Source organism: Podarcis vaucheri (assembly GCF_965113315.1).
Source record: "Podarcis vaucheri genome assembly, chromosome: 5".
Classification (NCBI taxonomy): Eukaryota; Metazoa; Chordata; class Lepidosauria; order Squamata; family Lacertidae; genus Podarcis; species Podarcis vaucheri.
Window position 1 is genome coordinate 21415154 of NC_138763.1, and position 19028 is coordinate 21434181.

The 19028-nt window shown below is 45.0% G+C and overlaps 1 protein-coding gene across 4 annotated transcripts in view; it reads right to left on the reverse strand.

Annotated features, from left to right (window-relative positions):
* The window catches only part of LOC309533114 (schwannomin-interacting protein 1-like), a 397153-nt gene that overhangs the window by 120583 nt on the left and 257542 nt on the right, over nucleotides 1-19028 (reverse strand). The gene's annotated exons all lie outside the window — the stretch shown is intronic.

The window sequence follows — 19028 nt, forward strand, 5'->3', positions numbered from 1 at the left end:
AGTTTGCCATTGTTGGTTTTTTTTAAAGGTCTCCTGAAAGTTGTCACTGTCCTCTGCATTTCCCATTGCTCCTTGACCATTGGCCATGATGGGTGAAGCTAAGGGGGGATGAGTCCAACAACATACGAAAGATGTCATTTTGGCTACGCTTCTTGTCGTCACCATGCCATACCAGTTATCCAGTTGTCAGACATCAGACTCTAATGCTCCAAAGAGAAATGCCAGATAAAACGATGGTAGGAATCTAACTGCTGCTTGTTTTGGTAGCAGGGAAGGAAATATTTTGCAACTTGATCTGAGAGAAAAGAGAGCAGCATAGGTATCAAGTGTAATTATGTTATTAAACTGTGAGCGTTCCTTCAGTTTTTCATAATCTCATTTAGTGTTTCTGATGTCAAGCTAAATTATTTTTAATTGCTTTTATGAAAAATATTAGATGCATTAATGGTTTTCTGAACTAGCTCTGAGAGTGCAATTTTGTGAGAGAATTTCTTTATCTTCTCCAAAGAGTTTTAGTTAATGTGCATGTATCGGTAATTGGAGTGACTAAGCTAGTAAGTAATCACAGTGTTATTATCATTAAGGAAAGCACACAATGTCACACCATGGTAATATTCCTCCTCCGCACCGCTTCTTGTTGGGCATGATGGTGTTAGCATTAAACATTCATGCTGGCTCTCTCCTATTGTTCAGCTTCAAATATGTTGAGAGTCATTCATAACTAAAGCAATGGGGTAGCTGCATGCTATTCACCTCCTGCACGATCATGTGCTGGGCAACACACACAAGTGAAAGCATGGGTGGTGGTTAAATGACAAAGCTCATGCTACAAAATCAGAAACGGGAGTAAGCATGTACCCACACTGTCGCAATGTAGAAATATGTGAATGATCGTGGGATCCATACACTGTCCCCAAAGCATAATGGGGCATATGATTCACACCTAGCCCAATTCAAGATCCTCTTGCAGATGCAGCTCACCTTGCCGACAAAAAATGTTAAAACTGTTGCTATGCGATTCATCCCTAAGGATGTAAGAAGAACCCTGCTGGATCAGACCAGCTTCCTGTTCTCACAATGGCCAGCCAGAAACCAACCAGCAGGACCAGGACCTGAGCACAACAGCAGTTTCTGCCGCACTTGTGATTCAGGTGCAGCGTGCAGGAAAAGGCTGTCCTCAGGTGTGGTGGAAGATTTTGTCCCAATGCTAGTCTTGAAGTAATAAGATTCAACAGCAAGTTGGCTTGGCTTTTGTACATGGAATTGGGAGGCCTCGGGCACCACATTCTCTTGGTCTAACCCTGGCCTTCAGATGATCAGGTGCAAGATGTTGAAATACATGAGAGAGGGAAGGAGGGAGGGAGGGGGAGGGAGAGAGAGAGAGAGAGAGAGAGAGAGAGACTGACTATTTACCAGGTGGAAAAGAAGAGCTCACAACAAAGGAGACATCAACCCTTTGCAGTATGAGAAAGAACCAAGTAGCATTTTGTGGCTGTATAATATTTCTGCTTTGCTTTAGATGCTATAGGTTGTTCCTCTCCACCTTTTATTTTGGCAGTGTTTCTTCTGAATCACGAACACCACATGCAGAGTATGTGCTCCCAAGAGGCTGCAAGCAAATGTTTCCAGGAAAATAAAAACCACCCTGAATTTATAAGTGTGACATTTCTAAATCCCAGTGAATTTCTAAACTGGGGGTGGGGAAGGAAGCAGCTAACAAAATGGAAACCTTCCCTGCTTTCTGTTCCCTTCAGTGCTTCCAGGAGGGATGGGCAGAATAAGGGGCATAGTTTATAACCCCTGAGCAGTACAGAGCAGCCATCACTGGGGAACCTTATCTTGACTGTTCTTGTAAGGCAGCAATTTCTGAGCTTGAAGTAGAGATAAGGAGAGAAAGACAGACTGACAGACATAGCAACTTCAGAGGAGACTGAATGATTGAGAAAATTCAGATTCAAGCAGAGGAATTAAAGCTAGTTAAATTAAATAACCAGGAGAGTTGCTAGGTTATTTGGGGCTAGAGCTCCGCTAGATTGGACCAAGCGCCTATCTAGTCCGAAATCTTGCTCCCATAGTGGCCAAGCAGATATGTATTGGAAGCCTGCAAGCTGAACCTGAACGCATCAGAATTCTTCCCACTGGCAATTTCCAGAAACTAGTATAGCCTTATCCTCCACGAATTCATCTAATCCTCTTTTAAAATACATGGATTGATGGGAAAGCAGCAAGGGTCTGTCCTGGCGAAAAATATGAAGAGAAGTGTATTTGTGAAGTACTGGCTAGAAAGTATTCACTTTCCTACAGACAGCAGTGCCTAGCATCTTGAATAAATCAGCTCTATTTGAAATGCCTTCATAATCAGCATTCAACGTGTGGCACTTCAATTATATAAGGATCAGTACAAATTTAATCCAGCTCTTGATAGCTTTATCTATTTACTTTACACAGCTGTTGCAAGGCTGAAGCCTCATCTTTCAACAGCTCCTGAACTGCAATGTAGGCGGATTGCATATTTTGGAAAGCACAGCCCGGCATGTGTGATTTCAACATTTGCATTCCTTTGTAGGAAAATTGTTTCGTCTAGATGAGCAGAAGTAGATGCTTTAATAAACACTCACAAGTGAAATATACTGATCCAGCTTTACATTAATAGCCAGCCTGAAGTCATCATTCACAATATGTCAGAGCCATAGCTTAAGAGGTAAACATGAATGAGAAACATGACTATGGAGGAACTGCTTCCCTGTAATCTTTGTAGAGATTGAGGTGTGTTCTTGTGAATCATGCATGTGAGAAAATCAGGTATATGGCAAAGCAGGGTATGAATTTTCATGCAACAGGACCTTAAACAAGATCTATGCTTGGCAAAGCTCTGGAAATGGCTCCTGGGACTGCATTTCTCTTTTCAAAGACAGATAAGTTCATTTTCACATCAGTCTTCAACATGTTTTGTGGTACAGGAGTAACTTATTTTTAAAAGAGACAATCCTGAAAAGGAAGTGGAAAAACTGTAGCACCTGCCTCCAGATGTTTACTGGCTGAAGAACATTACTTTCTTTTCTGTCATTCCCTTTCCTCTAAAGATATATTCATAGCAATGACATCTCTGCAACTCAGTTTTTAGTTGCTGAAATGAAACACTTCATACCATGCCAACAACGCATGTTATCAAGGCCAGACCGAAGCATTTTGGCACCTGAGGTGGACACCAAGATGGCGCTAGGGAAGAAGGGGACTGGAACAAAGGGGGTGGGTGAAGAAAGATAGATATTGGGATCCACTACCTTGGTGGATCCTATCTCATGAGGCAGTCACTCCACCTTGCCTCATGGGATGGCAAGACCCTGCATGCCGTGACAATCGCCTCTTGATTGGAATGACAGAATTTTAACAAAAAGACACCCTGTATTCTTTCTGTCAAAGCCCAAGCAGACATTTTAAAATATTAGAAATGGACAGGCTGTACCAGTTAATAGCTCCCATCATTCTGTAAATGCAAAATAGGGATTCTCTTGTATACATGAGACACCCCATTTCTTATCCTCCCCACATACTATGGCAATGAAGGTTCATCTCTTTCCCACTGTACAGATGTATTCTGAAGTGGCTTGTTCTGCACTGGGTTCTGAATACAGTGGACACTCGGGTTGCAAACGTGATCCGTGCGGGAGGCACGTTCACAACCCGCAGCGTTTGCAACTGCGCATGCACAGGTTGCAATTTGGCACTTCTGCGCATGCACAAAGCACAATTTAGTCCTTCTGCGCATGCACGAGCCCCGAAACCCGGAAGTAACCCGTTCCAGTACTTCCGGGTTTCGGCGTGTCCGTAACCTGAAAACGCGCAACCTGAAGCGTCTGTAACCCGAGGTATGACTGCAACAGAATCATAGAATTGTAGGGTTGGAAGGTACCCTGGGTTCAGCTAGTCCAACTTGCTGCAATGCAGGAATCCTGCCCATAGCAGCCCCTGGGTGGGCTTGAACCACCAGTCTTCCGGTTATCAGCCACGCACACTGACTCACGAGCTGGGCATGTCTGTAAAAGTGACCCAGTTTCAACAGTTAGGTTGAGTACAATCCTTTAGAGTACAATCCTTGTAAGCCTCGTTGAGTTAAGTCGTCTTTGATTGAAGCCTGTGACCTCCTGACAAAAGAACAAATTATTATTTTTCCTCCAACGCTGTAGAGTGGAAATTGGGCAGGTTCACTGCTAAGAGAAAACTGAATCGAATTTCTTCCCCTACCCCTAACTCTGAGTAAACACGGGGTGAATCCACTATGAAACTAATGAATCTTAAGCTTCAGGGCCACCCATTTTGGAGGGCCCCCAGAAGTGGCTTTACTTCATGTTGCTTTTTTTTTAAAAAAATGGGTCTAGTAGACTCACATGACTCAAATTCATTAATCTTTTTGCTGTAGATATATTTCAACAATCCTTAGGTTTGAGAGTCAGCGCCACAGATGTTGTAAAGGAGATAACAGGAGTTGCCCAGACCTCGTTGCTGGTGGTGAAGGGGCTTCCATAACAATTCAAGCTTCAAGGCCCCCTTAAATGTAGTTCCACCACTGAGTATGGATCCTAAAATACACTGGGCACAGCAAGGGCTGCTCAAACACATGTACAACTCATTTATTCGTTTTTCAGGCATGTTTGGAGATTGTTAGATAGCATGGTTTAGGTGACATAAGCATCTAATTCTGCAGGGGCAAGAAACCCAGAGCGCCACTCAACAGACGAAATGGCAGTTAACTGCAAACCAACTGGAGCATGCCCACAAACGTATCCTTTGGGCCTCTTATTGCCATCTCGTTCATTACCTGGTGTTTACATTATGCTCTGAGCTGCCTGATTTAAAGAGATTGGACTCAATGAGCCAATAATATGTTAAGTACAGCAGTTTCACTTGCGTTACAAGATCTCTGGAACCAGTGATTAATTGCACTGCTCAGTTTATACAGAAAGCCACAGCGTAGCCATGCTTAAGCCAGGTCACCTTGGCAAACAAAATGTCTAGTCATGGGTTAGAACGAAAATGTAAATGTTCAAAACAGCCAGAGCAGCTAACGACAGTATCCATGTCCATACCTTGTAATAATAATTTTAAGGTCTTAGATGAGGCTACATTTTAATATTTTAATGTTTCAATATTTTAATGTTTCAGTATTTTAATGTTGTATTTTAATTTTGTTTTTAAGTTGTAATCATTCAACTTGTTTTTATTATTGCTTGTAAGCCGCTCTGAGCCCGGCCTTGGCTGGGGAGGGCGGGGTATAAATAAAAATAATTATTATTATTATTATTATTATTATTATTATTATTATTATTATAAATGTACCAAGCAAACATGTACATAAATATATAAACCACATGTCTGAAGCAGCACAGGAAGACAGTCCTGAAACCATTTTGACTCCTAAGCTGACCAAATGTTTCTCTGCAAGGAGGGAGGAGGTGAAAAAAACCTTCCTTGTTATAGGAATTTAGTAATCAACATTTCAAAGGAATGGGCAGACTACCAGGAAAGGCAATCAGATAAGGCATTATCAGACAACCTGGCAGACAGGAAAAACATCAACATTCAAATTTCTGTTGTAGACCACCTTTTCTGTGATGTAGGTATGATGTTTGTGGGGGTTGGTCTTGAGTTACACCCTTTCTGTGATGTATGTATGATGTATGGAGGGGTGGTCTTGAGCTCCGGGGCAAGGAATTTAAAATGTTTATATAAAGGCAGGCACACCTTTGTTCTGGGTCCTCCTCCATCCTCCTGCGTGTGAGGGGAGCACCCTGTTGCAATAACTTTAATAAAGATCAGGCTTACTAGCTGCTTTGCTTCTCAATATTCTCTGGTTGGCCTTTGTTATTTTTTCCTACCAATAGGGAACCCACTTAAGGACTCTATACAGGCTCTTGGATACCCCATAAGGGAAGAAGGGCAGATTTTGTTTACAACAATCTTTCTTCGCAACAGAACTTTGGTCCATCGCATTGAGTAGCATGGTATGGGAACCAATGTGCTGTAGTGGTTAGAATGCTGGACCTGGGAGACCAGGGTTCAAATCCCCACTCAGCCATGAAGTGTACTGGGTGACCCTGGGCTAGTTAGTGTCTCAAAGCCTAAGCTACCTTTACAGAGGGCATAGGCAAACTTGGCCCTCCAGATGTTTTGAGACTACAATTCCTATCATCCCTGACCACTGGTCCTGTTAGCTAGGGATGATGGGAGTTGTAGTCCCAAAACATCTGGAGGGCCAAGTTTGCCTATGCCTGCTTTACAGGGTGGTTGTGAGGATAAAATGGAGAGGCAGAGAACTATGGAGGAAAGAAGAGATACAAATGTAATGATAGATAGTTCCTTGGCCCAGGCATCCCATCATGATGAACAACACAGTGAACCACTTTCCCCAGTCAGGCTGGGTGTATTTATATACTGAAAGCAGGATAAAGCTTTAGCTTGGCAGCCCTATCTTCAAATAACTTTGACAGCTTGACCTGAAGTACTATCAGCGGGCCCGTTTGACTATTGACTTGACACAGGATATCAGATCTACATGGATTTACAGGAGGCGGCTCTGCGACAGGTTAGAGAGGTTGGCGAAACCCACAAGAAAGTGCAGTAGCACAGAATACAGTAATGGTGTTACTATGGTTATGCCTGGCTAATTAAGAACAGCGAACCATTACCTGCTGGCACCCATGTACAATTATGTACACCATGTACAATTTGTGTGAATAGTCTATACACAAAAATACTTGGGGAGCAGAGGGAATTCTTCAGGTCAACTTGGCCTTTTGAATTCTGCTTCATTTGTGGTTGATTGGAGCCGGGTTAAACCTCAGAAGCTGTTTTGTGAGGTGGTGGGAGAAGAATTCCATGTGCAGAGTGCACTTCCTGCAATGTTAAGCAGCCATAGCTCCCCCAACAGACCAGCATTTAGTGGTGCTCTTAAGAGTGGGTTATATGGTTAAAGTCCAAGGTCTATACCATACAGCCTGGGTGGGTGTGGGGTCCCGCACCTAACAGAGAGAATGGAGAGCCAACAGGTAGCAGCATGTTAGAAAGTGAAGTGTCACACTGGTTAATTCTGCCTTCAGTTGCCCGCTATTACCTACCTAGACAGCATCTTAAAAAGCAGAGACATCACCTTGCCAACAAAGGTCCGTATAATTAAAGCTATGGTTTTCCCAGTAGTGATGTATGGAAGTAAGAGGTGGACCATAAAGAAGGCTGATCGCCGAAGAATCGATGCTTTTGAATATGGTGCTGGAGGAGACTCTTGAGAGTCCCATGGACTGCAGGAAGATTAAACCTCTCCATTCTGAAGGAAATCAGCCCTGAGTGCTCACTGGAAGGACAGATTGTGAAGCTGAGGCTCCAGTACTCTGGCCACCTCATGAGAAGAGAAGACTCCCTGGAAAAGACCCTGATGCTGGGAAAGATGGAGGGCACAAGGAGAAGGGGACGACAGAGGACAAGATGGTTGGACAGTGTTCTCGAAGCTACCAGCATGAGTTTGACTAAACTGCAGGAGGCAGTGGAAGACAGAAGTGCCTGGCGTGCTCTGGTCCATGGGGTCACGAAGAGTCGGACGTGACTAAACGACTAAACAACAACAACAACATTTTAATTTCAATCATTGCCACCCTAGGATGAGTGGCAGCGAGCTCAGCCAATCAGATGCTACCTTTGGGGTGTGTGAGCTCCAGAGCAGTGACAAAAGGAGCAGGGCAACCCCACCTCACCAGCCTCTCCCCTCAGACCTGGCAGTGTTTCTGAGAAAACTAGTATGTGAAGTATGTGACTCCCAAATCATTTTTAACCACACACAACGCTGTCATTTTAGATGTTGAGCACAGCACAGGCCTTGCTGAAAAGGCGATGTGTTCTGAAAACGAAGAACAGGTAACGAAAACAATACCCTCCAAAATAACGAAAATGATAAAATAAATATATAAGCAACACAAACCCTTACACAGCCCCACAAGCCTTCATAGCAGGATAGTGTCTCTAACTCAGTATCCAGTCATTACTCTGCCTGAATAATATATCAACACCATTTACTAGATGCCCGATCAGCAAGATCTTTTTTTAATAAAATTAGTCAATTGCCGCAGGGTTATAATTTTATCTCAAAGCATAGGGATTCATGCATGTTAACTCCAGTGCACCCAGATGAATATATATCCCTGAGGCTTTTCTGAAACTATATCAAGGACGCACCAGAAAATTGCTTTATCATTCTCCGAGATAATTGCTAACCTCAAACCACATAAATGCTGCTGCTTCCGCTCACCAAGCTTCCTACATTTTCACAATACTTTGAAAGTCTGAGTACATGATGTTATAAGTTTGGGTGGGGGGCAAAACTCCCCTAAAATATCTGGATTTTAAGCAAACAACTAAATTCTTGGGTCTAGTGGGGGCTGGAATTTAAACCAGTTTTTCTGTGTCCAGGAAACCGCCTAACAGAAGAACCATCAAGAGGTAATCACTGGAATGGCTGATCCATTAACCCATTAAGAAGGCCATTAAAAGAGAGTCTCTGGGCCAGACACAAAACGGGGAAAGCCCCTCCCTGAGATGATAGTTAGCAGAGACAAAAGGTCAGAGTTTCAGGGGGGTGGCTGCAGAATTGAATTGGGCAATGAGGTAGGCAAACAGGGGGAAAGTGTCAGTTCTGCAAGCTGGAGAATGGGGCAGAGCAGAAGACAGGCAGTCTGTTTTAGGCTGCAAAGAAGGTCAGAACAATGATTGGGGTGTCTTGGAATTTGAGGCTGCAGCAATGGAAGGAACAGAACCCTCTTAGGATGTGAATCCGCTGCACTCTCTTCATCTAGGTCCAGGTTGTATATATGTGTAAATAAATCATATATCACATACCTAGCAAGTGCTCTGGAAAAACTGGACAGCCCATTTTTTCTCGTGAGAGAAACGATGGCCATTTCGGGCACTGTGATCTCATGTGATTTCATGCCATGATTCCCTCCCCCCCAAATGTGTTTTTTCCAAGGCCAAGTTCCCACACGGCACCCTGTGCCTGAAAAAACGCTTTTTCAAGGGGAAATCGGAACATAAAATCGTACAAGATCATGGCGTCCAAAATGGCTGCCATCCACTCGTGAGAAAAAAAGTGGAAGATGGCGTACCAGAAGATGATGTTTTGGTTTTTGCCTTTAATATGTTGGAGCCTTTATGTTCCAAAAGGAAACACAGTTCCTGGTAAGTGTGCCAGATACCCCTGAAATCTTGTGCCGCTTGGAGATTGGGGTGATGTGTAACTGTACTAAGGAAATGTGCTAGTCTACCTGATAGGATGATGCAAAGGCCTTAACAAGGCATGACATGTGTAAGGGCACATTTGCAGGAGTAAACACATCTAAAATCTCACAAGCGGGAAAAGGTGGGGGGGGAGTGGGGAGGGGGAAAGAGATGAAGTGTAAACGGTTAGTAGTGAAAAAATTAAGCACCCTTCCACTCAAAATGCAACCTCCCTGAACTGCTTTTCCTTATTTCATCAGAGTTTAAATAATATGTGCAATAATGTGTGATGATTTTATCCATAACAGCAGCGAAAGCAACACAGACAAACCAAAGGACAGAAGAAGAGGTTGACCTTGTTGATTAGAAAGCCCCCCTGCACAGTTTTCAAGGCTAGCAAATTTTGGGATGGAGAGGGGAAAGACCCATTTGATGATGCAGCAAATGAAGGAGAGCATAAGAACTCTCAGCCCAGTAAATGCCATCACAAGGAGGGAGCTGGGGAGGTGGGGAAATGAAGTCCAGGTGAACAGCGCACATGGATTCCAAGCGTTATTTCAAGTGGAAGCTTGAGATCAGGCACCCGCAACCTTCGGCCCTCCAGATGTTTTGAACTACAATTCCCATCATCCCTGACCACTGGTCCTGGTAGCTAGGGATCATGGGAGTTGTAGGTCAAAACATCTAGAGGGCTGCAGGTTGGGGATGCCTGCTTTAGATATAAGAGAGGTTGGCAGCCGTAGCTGGGCTGCAGGAAGCAGACAGATGCCAAGAGCAGAAGTGTCTGGTTTCAAAATTTGCTGGGATGGGGTAGGACAAAACTCATGTTTGCTCTCGTCCCATAAATCTGATCAACTGAGGAAACAGGAGTTATGAGCAGCTCCTTGAAAACTCTGTGTGTGTATTTGGGGACTGGAGAGAGCTTTCTGTACCAACTTAATGTTTTATTTACAGTGCCAAAACACTCAAGGTCTGGCCCTGACCTACACACATGCAATCTTCGAAGGCATTTTATTTATTAAACCGTATGCTAAGAAAGTCCTACCGTCCTAAATCCTTCCCTCTGAGGAACTGAAACTTTTACAAGTGCCACATAATGTTCACTCTGCATTTGTCTGGTGTCAATCTTTTAGCCTGGCGTCACTTATGCTTTGGAATTTGCTGCCTTTTGACGTTAGGTAGGCAACCTCACTATATTGTTTTAGAGATCCGCTGGAAGCTTTTTATTTTTTATTTCAGCACACCTACCCAGAACTATAATTTAGTTACATAGATTTGTTTTAAATGTTTTACTGATTTTATCTGTGCTCTACTGATAATTATCTTGTGTGTGTGTGTGTGTGTGCGCGCGCACGCACATTAGTTTGGTGGATTTTAGTTGGACTATAATTATGTACTCTGCTTAAAGGGCTCATGGATCAAGTGGTTTACAAATCCTTCTAAAGAAAAATTAAACAATTATTAGGCATTTGACAGCAGTGTGTCAATGTTCCTATACTTCAGAGGTGTGGGATTATTATTATTTTAATAGATCTGTGTACACACCATAAATTTAAAGGACATGCACTTCCCCAAAGGTTTATGGGAACTGTAGTCAGTTAAGGGCACTGGGAATTTTAGCTCTATGAACTCCATTGCTTCTCACTGCTGTTAAGAAGTCAGTTCAGATCGACAAAAGACTGCATCTTCCTATCTCTGAAAATAGTGTGTGTGTGTGTGTGTGTGTGTGTGTGTGTCTTTGTCTGGCCCAGCCAGGAAAAGAGAACACACTCGTTGGACATGCTTCTGGGGGACTGCCTACATGAGAAGGGGCATGGTTGAGTTTCTCAGGCTCAAGTGACCAGAAGATGTATAGATCAACATCACATACACCACTGGGGGAAGATGATATTCTACATGGAGAGAGCGAAAAAGCCAGAGATAGAGATGTAAGACATCCAGTGGGTCCCAGTTTCAAGGGATGGGAAAGAGCTCTGCCTGAGACTCTGGAGAATGTGTCTAAAGTGGTATGCATGATTCGCCAGTGTAGTGTAGTGGTTAAGAGCGGTAGTCTCCTAATCTGGGGAACCGGGTTCGTGTCTCCGCTCCTCCACATGCAGCTGCTGGGTGACCTTGGGCCAGTCACACTTCCTTGAAGTCTCCCAGCCTCACTCACCTCACAGAGTGTTTGTTGTGGGGGAGGAAGGGAAAGGAGAATGTTAGCTGCTTTGAGACTCCTTAGGGTAGTGATAAAGCGTGATATCAAATCTAAACTCTTCTTCTTCTTCTTCTTCGCCTCCTCCTCATTTTATACTCACGACTACCCTGTGAGGTAGCTTAGGCTGAAAGATAGTGACCAGGATCACCCAGTGAGATTCATGGTGGAATGGTTTATGATGATGATGATTTATTATTAATATCCCACCTTTTGTCCAAGGAGCTCAACATGGCATGCACACCTCTCATAACAGCTCTGTGGGTAGGATAGGCTGAGAGATAGTGATTGGCCCAAGGTCACTCACTGCTGAGTAGGTATTTGAACTCTGGTCTGCCAGGTCTAGTCTGACCCTCTATCCATGGCACCTTACTCGCTTTCATTTTGTCTGGGATCTCCTCAGTCCTTGTCCATCACTCTTGGCCACTGTTAGACAACACTGTGCTAAGATGGGTCAGTAGTCTGACTCCGTATAAGGCAACTTCGTATCTTCCTTCAGATGGTTTGTAAACAGTTGTTCTTAGTCCCAGCAAAGTGCCACTGTTGCAGATGGCTTTGCTGCCATTTGAGCTACTACTCTCAGCAGTACCCCACAGCATAAGTGGGAAATGTAGCCAGGAAAAATGTAGCCATCTTGGCAGTATTCCATCTGTGATTAGCACATCTCACAACATAAAAGAATTTATGCAAATGTTATCTTCGCACACAATAAAATATAAATTATCATTTTCCCTAGAGTACAACTGTCAGAGCTGCTCCCAGATCCTAGCTCACAGAGGATCACGCTAGCCAGCGATCATTAAGTAAAAGTCTTTATTGAGTTACAGTATCCAATCTCAAGCTGCTGCGTGCAACTCTACGTCTTATGCGTTAGATCGGCGAAGCTCCGTCTGAGTCTCCGCCCCTTGTACACCAACTTAATATCCTAGCCCTGCTCCACCTTTTCCGCCTGACTGTTCTCCTCTGGGTCCCTCTGCCCCCCGGGGTCTCTTCCTTCCGGGATTCTTCTGACGCCGACCCCCCGGACCCTCCTGTCTCCTTGCGCCGGGCTTTAGGACCTGGCTCCCTTTCCGGGCTGCCTACTGCGTCTCTTTCCTGTGCATTTGAACTTGGCGCACGCGCCCAACCTTCCACTTTCCGTCTGACCGTTTCTTCGCTCCCCGATGGAGGTGTGGCCACTCCTGACTTGTGCCCTCCCCCCTGTTGTGAGCCGCCAGCGCTTGATCCCTGGCGCCCTTCCTCTTCCCTGCTCTCTGGCGGTGACGCTGGTCCCGATTTCCAACTGCTCCCCTCTGAGTCCCCTCTGGCTCTATCTTCCTGGGGTGTCCCCCTAGGCTCCCCCCTTGCCCTGGCCACTGGTGCTCCTTTCTGTGAATCTTCTGATTCACTGGAAAGACTCGGAGATCTCGGGTCGTCGTCATCACTCATCTTTTCTTCTGCCTCCTCCCCCTCGCTCTCTGTTTCCTCCCTTGCCCTTGCCTCTGCTCCTGAACCCCTGACAACAACATATCTAAAACTCTGGAGTTTTCTTCTGAATTATGAGTGAGGGGTGCAAGGAAATCTTGAATGGCAGGCTGTGTGTGTGTATATATATATATACCTTATTTTTCGCCCTATAGGACACACTTCCCCCCCTACAAAAATGAAGGGGAAATGTGTGTGTGTCCTATGGGGCGAATGCAGGCTTTCGCTGAAGCCTGGAGAGCAAGAGGCGTCGGTGCGCACCGACCCCTCTCGCTCTCCAGGCTTCAGGAAGCTATCTGCAAGCCTCGTGCGCCCGGCGGGAGGTCCCGCCGGGTGCGCAAGGCTTGGGGCGGCAGCCCGCAGCCCGAAGCACGGGGCGAGCTGCGGAGCCCGCCCCATGCTTCGGGCAGATGTCAGCAAGCCTTGCGCGCCCGGCGGGAGGTCCCGCCGGGCACTCAAGGCTAGCAGGCAGCAGCCTGTTCTGGGGGCTGGGGTCGGGGGAAGCTCGGGCTTCCCCCGCGCCAGCCCCGCGCCTGGGGGGGGGTAAATAATTTTTTTTCTTTATTTCCCCCCCAAAAAAAAAACCTAGGTGCGTCCTATGGGGCGAAAAATACGATACACACACACACACACACACACACACACACACCATATTTTTCTCTCCATAACACTCACTTTTTTCCTCCTAGAAAGTAAGGGGAAATGTCTGTGCGTGTTATGGAGCGAATGCCTACGGATGGCGGGGGGATCTGCTGCAGTCGTGAGCAGAGGATCCATGGTTCCCCTTCCTTCCCTCCTCCGTGGCTCGCTTTGAAACAGCAAAGCGGGAGAGGAGCCGCTTACACCCCACGTGTGTTCCTTCTCCCCTTAAACCCCTCTCCTGCATTATTAGCAGCATCCTTCTCCACACACCCCACGCGTGCTCCTTGTCCCTTGAGTGCTTTCCCTTCCCTCCCCACTTAAAACGTGGTTACAAAGCACGGATCCACATGGATCCTCAGGAGTTTTGCACTGGGTCACCCCAAATTCACCATCAGATCACATAGCATGTCCATGGCTACAGCCTGCACCAAAAAACACACACGCACCCACTGTTTCATGGGGCCGCAATGGCGCAAAAACGTGGTTACAAAGCATGGATCCACAGGATAATTATGGATCCACAGGATAATCAGGATTTATGCATTGGGCTACCCCAAACCGTCAGATCACATGTCTGTGGCCACAGCATGAACCACAAAAATCATACATCCACTGTTTCATTTAGAATATATTTTTTCTTGTTTTCCTCCTCTAAAAACTATGTGCATGTTATGGTCAGGTGCGTGTTATAGAGCGAAAAATACGGTGTGTATATATATATATATATATATGCAGGTTTTGGTGTCTTCGGGTGTCTTCCCGTGTAAGAGTCGGGGTGTCTGGGCGACGTTTCGACGAGGTCTCACTCGTCATCTTCAGGCTGGTGCTTTCGGCTTCTTGTTACTGGAACAGAGCAGAATCTGGTGTTTGAGTTCCTATAAATACTGTTGAGGGGTGTGGTGTATAGCCTCCAACGTTCTGGGCACATTCCTGTACCCGTGAAAATCTACGAAAGCATATATATATATATATATATATGCTTTCGTAGATTTTCACGGGTACAGGAATGCAGGTTTTGGTGTCTTCGGGTGTCTTCCCGTGTAAGAGTCGGGGTGTCTGTGCGACGTTTCGACGAGGTCTCACTCGTCATCTTCAGGCTGGTGCTTTCGGCTTCTTGTTACTGGAACAGAGCAGAGTCTGGTGTTTGAGTTCCTATAAATACTGTTGAGGGGTGTGGTGTATAGAACGTTGGAGGCTATACACCACACCCCTCAACAGTATTTATAGGAACTCAAACACCAGACTCTGCTCTGTTCCAGTAACAAGAAGCCGAAAGCACCAGCCTGAAGATGACGAGTGAGACCTCGTCGAAACGTCGCACAGACACCCCGGCTCTTACACGGGAAGACACCCGAAGACACCAAAACCTGCATATATATATATATATATATATATATATATATATATATATATATATATATGAATGAGAAGTCTCCAAATGCATGAAATGTGACACACATTATATTGTTCCTTTGATTTCCCTAGATCATATTACCAAAGACAGAGACACAGACTGACAATGATAGCTGCCTACAGATCTACTTTAGAAAAGGACAGTTTTAAAGCCTGCTTCCTTTTCATTCTTGGCTCATTGTATAATGTCTCCCAGATGTTCGTCTGTATCATTTTGCCTGCACCAAGTAACAGTAAAAAGGAAAGTGAAAGCATCTTGACGACACCTTTTACTTGGGAGTTAGTCCCATTGAATTAAACAGGACTTACTAATGAGTAGCGAGGGTTAAGATTGCACTGCTATCTATCGCTCTATCATAGAAATGAGTATTGCACTGAGGAAAGAATCTGCAAGTGAGATGTAATCTGTATAAATTTATATATGTGCAAATGTGTTTCGTGCACACTCTCACACACAGCAAATTATGCCACAGACAGCTTTCTCAGGAATTCCCAACATGGCGCTCATCGGTGCACATGCACCCATAGCTGACATTTTACGCATTCACAGGGTCCCCTCCCCACACTGAAATTATGCTCGGAAAAAGAACATTTTTGGTTTTCAAAAACAGACCCCAAAAGGTTGGCAATCCCGGCTTATTGAATGGATGTTTGGAGAAGAGAAATTTGAGAAGGTTAGAGTGAATGATTTGTGGATATTAGCAGTGTTTTCATCTATAGTGTATACACTACTTTGATTGAGTGATTTATAAGTGCTTCTAAAAAACAAATAAAAAACCAGACATTCAAAAGCAATTGCTTCCTGTGACAGATTCGGGTGGTTCTTTGACTAGAATTTTCATTGCTGGTCCTCATCGCTGAAAGATGCCAGCTCTGGTCTACCATAGGCTTTCCACCATTGTGCTTAAAGTGGCATACATGGCTCTCAGCCTCCCTACATTATCCTCAGAACAGCCCTATAGCTTAACTTCTTCACAAATTTCCCTCCATTCATAGTGCTAAATGTGTAGCGGAGGAGGAAGAGGACCATGCTTTCTAGATGCCTCTCCAGCACTGCAACCTTCATTTCCTGTGTTCACATATTCAGTGTGGGCATCTGAAAAGCTGTAGTACAGTGGTACCTCGGGTTACATACACTTCAGGCTACATACGCTTCAGGTTACAGCCTCCGCTAACCCATAAATATTACCTTGGGTTAAGAAATTTGCTTCAGGATGAGAACAGTAATCGTGCTCCAGCGGCGCAGCGGCATCAGGAGGTCCCATTAGCTAAAGTGGTGCTTCAGGTTAAGAACAGTTTCAGGTTAAGAACAGACTTCTGGAAAGAATTAAGTACTTAACCAGAGGTACCACTGTATAGGCTTCCTTCCACGTGACCAAAAATCCTGCACGATCCAGGTCCTCAACTGAGTGGAAGCCTACGTGGACACAATTACGTGTACACAGGCCCTTTTAAAATAATAATAATAATAATAATAATAATAATAATAATAATAATAATAATAATTTATTATTTATACCCCGTCCATCTGGCTGGGTTTCCCCAGCCAATCTGGGCAGCTTCCAACAGAATATTAAAATACAAAGTCTATTAAACATTAAAAGCTTCCCTAAACAGGGCTGCCTTCAGGTGTCTTCTAAAAGTCTGGTAGTTGTTGTTCTCTTTGACATCTGGTGGGAGGGCGTTCCACAGGGTGGGTGCCACTACCGAGAATGCCCTCTGCCTGGTTCCCTGTAACTTGGCTTCTCACAGTGATGGAACCGCCAGAAGGCCCTTGGCACTGGACCTCAGTGTTCAGGTAGAATGATGGGGCTGGAGACGCTCCTTCAGGTATATTGGACCGAGGCCATTTAGGGCTTTAAAGGTCAGCACCAACACTTTGAATTGTGCTTGGAAGCATACTGGGAGCCAATGTAGGTCTTTCAAGACTGGTGTTATGTGGTCTCAGCGGCCGCTCCCAGTCACCAGTCTAGCTGCCGCATTCTGGATTAGTTGTAGTTTCCGGGTCACTTTCAAAGGTGTGCCCCACATAGAGCGCATTGCAGTAGTCCAAGCGAGAGATAACTAGAGCATGCACCACTCTGGCGAGACAGTCTGCGGGCAGGTAGGGTCTCAGCCTGTGTACCAGATGGAGCTGATAAACAGCTGCCCTGGACACAGAATTGACCTGCACCTCCATGGACAGCTGTGAGTCCTACACTACACTACACTTGATCTTAGCCAAAAGGCCGAGAAGCCTTTTGACTCCCTGGCTGCGCACTTGGTCCTTCAGGACTAGGGAGTCCTCCATACCTGCCCGCAGACTGTCCCCCCAAAACAGTACTTCTAACCTCAATCCGTTAGCCACCATCCATCCTCCAACCGCCTCCAGACACTCACACAGGACCTTCACCGCCTTCACTGGTTCTGATTTGAAAGACAGGTAGAGCTGGGTATCATCCGCATACTGAGGAACACCCAGCCCAAATCCCCTGATGATCTCTCCCAGCGGCTGCATGTAGATGTTGAAAGGCATGGGGGAGAGGACAGAACCCTGAGGCACCCCACAAGTGAGAGCCCAGGGGTCTGAACACTCATCACCCACCACCACTTTCTGAACATGGCCCAGGAGGAAGGAGCGGAACCACTGTATAACGTGCCCCCAGCTCCCAGCCCCTCTAAACGGTCCAAAGGATGTGATGGTCTATGATGTCAAAACCACTGAGAGATCCAGCAGAACTAGGAAACAGCTCTCACCTTTGTCCCTAGCCTGCTGAAGATCATCAACCAGTGCGACCAAGGCAGTTTCAGTCCCATGATGAGGTCTGAATTCTGACTGGAAGGGATCCAAATGGTCCGCTTCTTCCAGGTGTGGCTTCCAGATGTCCTCAATGAATATGCAACCATAAGGGCAATGCCAGCAGAGGGCATGACATCAGGGGGGTGGCCACGAGAAGTGGTCCTGCTTTCCATAAATTTAGCCCCTATGGATGGTCATAGGTTTGTGAAGCAAGCTCTTATCTTATTGCAAAATGCAGCGGTAATTAGGGGTCACGAGGAGGAAGGTTATGTGCCTCTGCTATTCATGAATTTGGGAAGTGAACAAGAAAGAAAAAAATTGATGTAGGAAAGCCAGCTCCATCACAACAATTCTTTACAGCAGCTTCTCGCCACAAAGGCTGATGGGCAACCTCCCTTTTCAGTACAAGACTGAATTGCTTGCATTGGAAACTGTGGTTTGCATAAATGAGCTTTACAACTCATGACTTGAAAACTAGCATAACATGATAGGGTGTGGGACACTAAATAGGAAGCCCACGCTTCAAATTTATTCCCTTTGCTATACGGTGGGCAGCCTTAGGTGACCCACACTTCTCCCAGCCTTAACCAGACACTTGAAATTTGGGGATAATATTACTAAGCTACCTTGCACAGATAAGTATTAAGGCTAACTTTAGAGAAATGTGGACAGTGCCTTCACTTTATTTCATGGACAGCACTATCCTATACAAGTCCCATTCAATTCAATGGGGGCTTTCTTCCTGTTAGGGATACTGAACTGCATCCAGAATCATTTTAACAGTGTAATGTATATAACACCACAACTAGCAGTTTATGGGGTTTGGGGATATTTTTCGCTGGGATCCAGAAAAATTTGGCTTCATGTTAATGTTTGGTTCACAGGCTGTAATGTGAAGATGGGCTCCCCCCCCCCGGGGTTGGGGAAGTAATCAACCTTTTCACCTATTCCTATGGAAATTGGACTAATTGATAGAAGCTAACTTTGTCTTCATGGACTTCAAGGGCCACATATCCAAATGGTATTATTTCATGTAAATACACACAAGTTGATTCATTAGGACTTTTCCTCTGATAAAACTCTGGAAGCAACTTTTAATTAAAGCTACACCATTCATATCTCCAGCTAGCTGTGGGTATAGGGTGGTATTTAAATTCTATTATGATGACGATGATGGTGAAGATGATGATGATGATGATTAATAATAATAATAATAATAATAATAGCAGCAGCAGCTGTGGTAGAATGTAAATCTAGCTGGAAGAAAGCTACTTA